Raw genomic sequence first — 6,416 nt, forward strand, 5'->3', positions numbered from 1 at the left:
CCGGTTCGATTTTTTTTTTTATCATTTTTTTGTTTTTTTGACCGATTCGTCGACAACTAATTTTTACTTTAAACTGAATTTATATGGAGACTAATTTTCGATTAATTCGATATTCTTAAAACCATGCATATCATAATAGAATAATCAATTTTTTTACTAAATACAAAATGTGTAGTTTTATAATTATAATAATGAGAGAGAGAGAGAGAATTTAATTAAGATTCAGCTCTGAAGGCTAAGAACCGTTCATTTGGTTCAAGTATGGGGAAAAGGAGAGGGAGAAAACAAAAGTGTGTCCTTTTGATAGCGACATTCTTTTTGTGGGGTTTGATTCATTTAACATGAAGAGGACATGAACATAAAAGTTTGCACGCAAAACTCAAAAGCTTTTAAAGTTGGTGGAATTCAGGTGCAGTCGACTTCACATGAAATTGATAACTAAAAGTCATTAGATAAAAATTTAGTCAAATCGGTCAAATCATCTAACAGCTCTCAGCTATCAACTTCACGTGAAGTCGACTGCACCTAAGTTTTCACCTTCAAAATTTCCTACTACTGATGCTAAACAAAATCTAATTACGCTTCACAAATAATATAATATATTATCGGTGGAATCTCAGGTGCAGTCGACTTCACGTGAAGTTGATACTTAAGAGTCGTTAGATGAAAATTCAGTCAAATCAGTCAAATCATCTATCGACTCTGAATATCAACTTCACGTGAAGTCGACTTCACTTGAGTTTTCACCTATATTATCATTGAATTTTCTTCATCATGAGTTAAAGGGTATTTGACTCTCTCAAAGAGTTTGTAAAACCAATTTCTTTAACCCTGTATATTGGTTGATTTAATTTTTTATTGTTTCCAAACATTATTGTTTCTGGTAAGTACTGCATCAAGTGATTCATCAAAATTTCCAAAGTATAGTAGTACAATTGAGCATAAAAGATTGTCATTTATATATGTGGACCAATTATCTCTTCTATTCTCAATTCCTCATTATTAATTCCTTGTTAGTTACCCTACCAAATGCAATGAGTTTCATTTAGGTACAATATTATTATTGTAATTGTAATGTTTGCAAGTTTGCAACAATGAGTGATGGTCTCATTTATTCTCATCATTATTCATCAGAATTCCTAATATTTAGTGAAAGGGTATTGCATTGGTACTCTATCTTTTGGTTGCTTACGGTATTCCCCACTCCGACAGGACAAGGACTAATCTGTCGTGGATCGGAACTCACTACAACATTTTTTGTCTATTGCAACATATATTCAAAACAACACTTTAAAAATGTTATCTAAAATATATATAGACAACACTTTATATTAGTGACAAAAAAATAGAACTATAACAACATATTTTAAATCAACACACTATAAGTGATGTATTTGATAAATTAAAAAACACTTATTAAATGTTGCCCCATCAAATATACAAAAACAACTATTATAAAGTTAATATCTTACTTTTTATAAGAGTTGTCTTTAAATTTATTTTAAATTTTATTTTTTAAGTGTTGTCTAAAGTTTTTAATACCTCTTCTAAAAAATAAATTTTATATTTAATACATATTTTAACTTTGATTATCATTTTTTATCAATTTTAAAATAAAATAAATCTGACTTAATAACAAAAAAATAATAAAATACAAAGTTAATTAGGATTAGAAGATCAGAGAACGCCACAAAAAAGAAGATTAGGGTTTTCATTGCACGGAAAAAAGAGAAGACAGAAGAAAAAAAATGCACGGTGAGGGGAGAGAGACAGAGAGTGATGAAGAGAAGAAAAGAAAGGGAGAACTGCCATCAAAGGAGGAAGAAGAGAAAGAAGGAGAAGAAGACGACGGAGAGAGAAGTTGCCACCGCCACTTTCTTCACCTCCAGCACCGTCTCTGCCTTGCACTGTTGTTGTTGTTTCTACCTTGCGCTGCCAGATCTGCCACTACTGTAATTCCTCTTCTCTGCTCACCGTCGTCGTGTTTCTCATTGCTCGAGCTCACGCCTTGTTCTGCTCTGCTCCATCGTGTTTTTCTGCTCACGCCGTTCTGAAACCTGTGCTCTGCTCCGCGTTCTGAAACCTTTGCTCTGCTCCGCCGTGGTGCCGTGCTCTATCCTCTCAGGCAAATCGACAACTCTCCGCCGTTCACCTCTTTCACTCAAGCCTCTCACCTCAGCCTCGGTCCTCAGCATCTCTTCCTCCATCGTCGTCGTTGAAGGCTTGTAGATTGATTTTACATACTACTTGATTAATTTAGTTGAATTGTTGAATTAATAACAATAGTTTCAGTATACATCTCTCTCTCTCTCTCTCGACGCACATCTCTTTCAGTTTAATCGATTGAAGAAGCTCACATAATCCTTTTCTTCTTTTCATTGTTTTTGCAGTTTCGAGTTCGATCATGTCGAAGGACAAAGACTTTACCGATTTGTCGCTCACCTTCAAATACCTCTTAGGTTTGATTTAAATTTTTGTTTCTTTTTTGAGTAATCACAATTTAGCAATGTGATTATAGTTTAATTGTTTCATAATTTTTATAAAATAGTATTGCATTCTTAGGTTTGTATTTTGTTGTTCTATTTTGTGTTTGGGAGTGCTTAGTTGCCAATCTTTGAACACAGGCATCTTATGGCTCTGTTTTCCTCTGAAGATTATCAAAGAAGTGTTACTAGTGGTGAGCTTCAAAAAAAGATGAATGATGAAAAAAAAGATTACAAGGTGCTGCACTTGCTCTATTCTGTTTATTTTTAAGAACATTGTCTTACTCCTCTACACAATCAGTGGTTTGAGTTATGTTCAGTTTATTTATCAATAAAAAGTTTGGAAATATTGATAGTGCACTAATTATACATAACTAATTCACATGAATTAATTTTTATGGGAGAATCGATTTCCCTCTGTTCTTCACAATGCACATTCATGTATGGCATTTTACTAAGCTGATGAAAAGCTTTTTTGTTAGTTGAATCAAAATGTATTCTTATTTCATTTATTTATGTATTTTTTTCACATTGTGTCAAAATATGGAAGATTGTGCACGTTGTTATGGTTATTGAAATTTTGTGTTGGACCATAGCAGCAATCCTTTTTTTTCTTGTCTCTCTCTCTCTCTCTCTCTCAGACACTCTCTCTTCTTCCCTTCAAACGGTAATGTTTCCTTTTTTTTTTCTTTGTTCTGTTTTTTTATTCTTCATTAGCTTTATATGCTTCCTTGTTATGCTCGTTAAAATTTTGGAAATTCAAGTGATCTTTCCTTTGACATTTCTTAGTTGCTTATTATTCTGTGTTTCGGATGATCGATCAAGAGAAACTGAACAGGTTGATTTGCATTTCTTTTGTTTTGTTGAACCTGCAAATTCTTAGCCGTGACCAACCGGATCTTGCATCACACCATTGGCTTGCCGGATTTCACCCAGGGGCTTTGCTGCTTCCAAACTGTTACTTGCTACCAGGTAAATCATTATTAATTAATTTAATAAATAATAGTAAGTACTGCGATTATCTTTTTTAATTAACTTCAAGGTTTTATTTTAAGTCCCCAACTATATTTTTAACTGATAGACAATGAAACTATGAAAGGTTAATGAATTTGGTTATTTTATTTATTTTTCTTCCTTTTGATATAGGTTAGCAAGGGGATGAAATTTGTAGGAGGTGAAACTGCAGCGTTGAGCAGAGTATATGAATACTTTTGGAAGAAGGTAAGAAGTTATATCAAAGTGTTAATGCAAATCTATGTTATGAAATTGTTGCTCCAACTCCAAACTGATATTTCATTAGGATAGTTCTTCTAGTTATGCATTTCATGTACAGAGAATTTATCAATAACTCTGCATGACCGGTCCAAGGGGCCAATGGAGACTATGGTCGATTTGGAAAATCTATCCTGTTACATTGGGTTATCTAACTCAATTGTGAGATTTCACATTTGTAGGATTTGCTAAAAGTATATAAAGAGACCAGAAATGGAATGTTAGGACTTGATTACTCCACATTTGTAGGATTACTCTGCTTTTAAAATATGAATAAGTATATAGCTGAAATCTTGCTTATTTATGTAATTATTTGTTTTGACATCTCAAATTATTGCTTTGTTGAATAGTTGAAGAGCCAGGAGAATTATTCTTACATGGTGGTTATATCTACTAGTTCTTCTCCTTCCTATACAAGAGTTCAGATCAGTATTTCTTTTGGGGGTTTTATGAAAAGCAGGTTTTACTTTCATGCTTTTTCTTCATCTAATTTTTCACTTATTTTCCTATGCATATTTAGAAGTGGTCTAAATTATTAGAGTTAATTAGTGGGTTGAAGAACATGTCTCAATTTATATAAGAACTCTTTTCATAAATATATTTAACAAAAATGTAGTGCCACTGCCACCTAAAGAGGGTTTTGTCACTCATCCTTACAAGAGCTCAAGGTAACTAATAATAATAAATAGCATCCTTGTAATTTATATATGGAAGTTAGTTAATCAAGTAGTATTGGCTGCAAATTCAAAGAAATTAATATTCATATATAAGAAACATTCCCAGAGGTGAGGAATATATATATATTTGTTTAATATATATATATATATATATATTTGTTAAGAGGAATACACAATTTAATATTCATATATATAAGAAACATTCTCAGAGGTGAGGTCCTGTTACCCTTCACTCTTCTTGTTTAGAAGGAGTTTTTTAGACTTATTTATTGCTCTTGTATCTATAGTATTTAATATCATAAAGAAATTTTTATTATAATTTTTTAGTTTTAATGATAAGTTGCTTATTTTTTGTTGTGTATTATTTGCAGATTTAGCATATAGAACAAGTCAAGCATGGATATAAAATATGCAAGTAGATTGACATCTTTTTGATAAATATTAATTACTATTTTGTTATGACAATTATTGTTAGATAAGAATTTTATTATTTTGTTGAGAATTATTGATAAACATGTAATTGAAATACTAATTGAACTTTTTAATATATATTTTAATTAGAATTTTATAATTAGTTATTTTGTCTCTTTTATAATTTTTTTTATTGTGCACAAATTTATTTATTAATTAAAATAATTACACATGTATGAACAAAAAATTTTATTGTAAATTTTAATTTTTTGCATTTTTATTACAAAAATAATTTGTTTTTTTATCAAAAAGGAAACCCTTTTATTAATTACATATTTTGAATATTAGACAACACTTGTATAGTTGCATATCTAAAAGAAAAAGCAACACTTGTATAGGTTGCATATCTAAAAGAAAAGGCAATACTTTAAAGGGTTGCATATCCAAAAGAAAAGGCAATATTTTAAAGGGTTGCATATTCAAAACTAATAGGCAACACTTCAAAGGATTGCAAATTCCAACTTATAAGCAACAGGTAAAAGAGTTGCATTTTATTGCAAATAGGCAACACTTTTTAGTAGTGACCAAAATACGAGAGAAGAGACAACACTGTAAAAGTGTTATCTCAAACACACCTTTGAAGTGTTGTTGTTTTTTAACCAAAGGCAACACTTACCAAGTGTTGTTCTCAAAAGCGTTGCTTTTGAAACAAAAAAGTGTTGCCTTGATCTAAGGCAACGGCTGCATATGCAACGCCGCCTAAAAACGTTGCTTTAGGTCCAAAAGTGTTGCCATAGATCAAAAGCAACCTTTTGTCAGCTTTTAGGCAACACTTTTTAAATGTTGCCTCAACCTGAAAATGTTGTAGTGACTTCATTTAAAGGTTTGTCGCTGGCTAATGAGTTACTGCATGCACAAGGCGGGATTCGAACCTCTGACACTTGTTTAAGCGGACGAGTGAGCTGACCACTCGACCAACCTAAGTTGGTTGCATTGGTACTCTACCATTTTTCGCTAAGCTTCTAGGTGCAACTAAAAGTATAATAAATTTAAGAGAAAGTTTAGGGGCCAGCACTTAACTATAAAAAAAAAAGTAAATAATTTTTCACCATTGAATGTAATTTCACACCATTAAAAATATTATTGATGGCTAATTAATAGTTACAAAACATAAAAATTGCTGTCCCTTAACACTCCTCGAAATTTAAATAATATTATCAAATTAATCTTTTTCTTTCTTTTCCAAAGGAATTTCTATTTATGTTATTAGTTAAAAAGGAATTAATTTATTAACAATGTAATTATATCTAATTTTTTCTTAGTTTAATGTTGAGTTAGAAGTTTAAAAAAGATAAAATAATATTTTACATTTTTGTTATCTATTGCAATAATTTGAAATTAAAATTTGTCTAAAAATTAGTCATGATATTACATAATATTTATGTATGTGAGAGAAATAACACATCACTACACGCCCAATCCAGCACATTACAACAAATTTTTTGATAAGATATTCTTCAATCGATATAGACGTACCATATATAGATGAATTTGCTGTATATATATTTGAACT

At 30.9% G+C, this 6,416-nt stretch overlaps 1 long non-coding RNA gene across 2 annotated transcripts; it reads left to right on the forward strand.

The window, feature by feature from the left end:
* On the forward strand, positions 2,319-3,489 carry LOC107615935. Of its 2 annotated transcripts, none has more exons than XR_002351549.1 (3): positions 2,319-2,459; positions 2,625-3,321; positions 3,367-3,489. It is a non-coding gene; the product is annotated as an uncharacterized LOC107615935 (long non-coding RNA). The 2 variants fall into 2 exon arrangements; XR_001614495.2 differs by having other exon boundaries at positions 2,625-2,721; positions 3,367-3,475.

The sequence above is a fragment of the Arachis ipaensis genome, chromosome B01 (genome assembly GCF_000816755.2).
Source record: "Arachis ipaensis cultivar K30076 chromosome B01, Araip1.1, whole genome shotgun sequence".
Taxonomy (NCBI): Eukaryota; Viridiplantae; Streptophyta; class Magnoliopsida; order Fabales; family Fabaceae; genus Arachis; species Arachis ipaensis.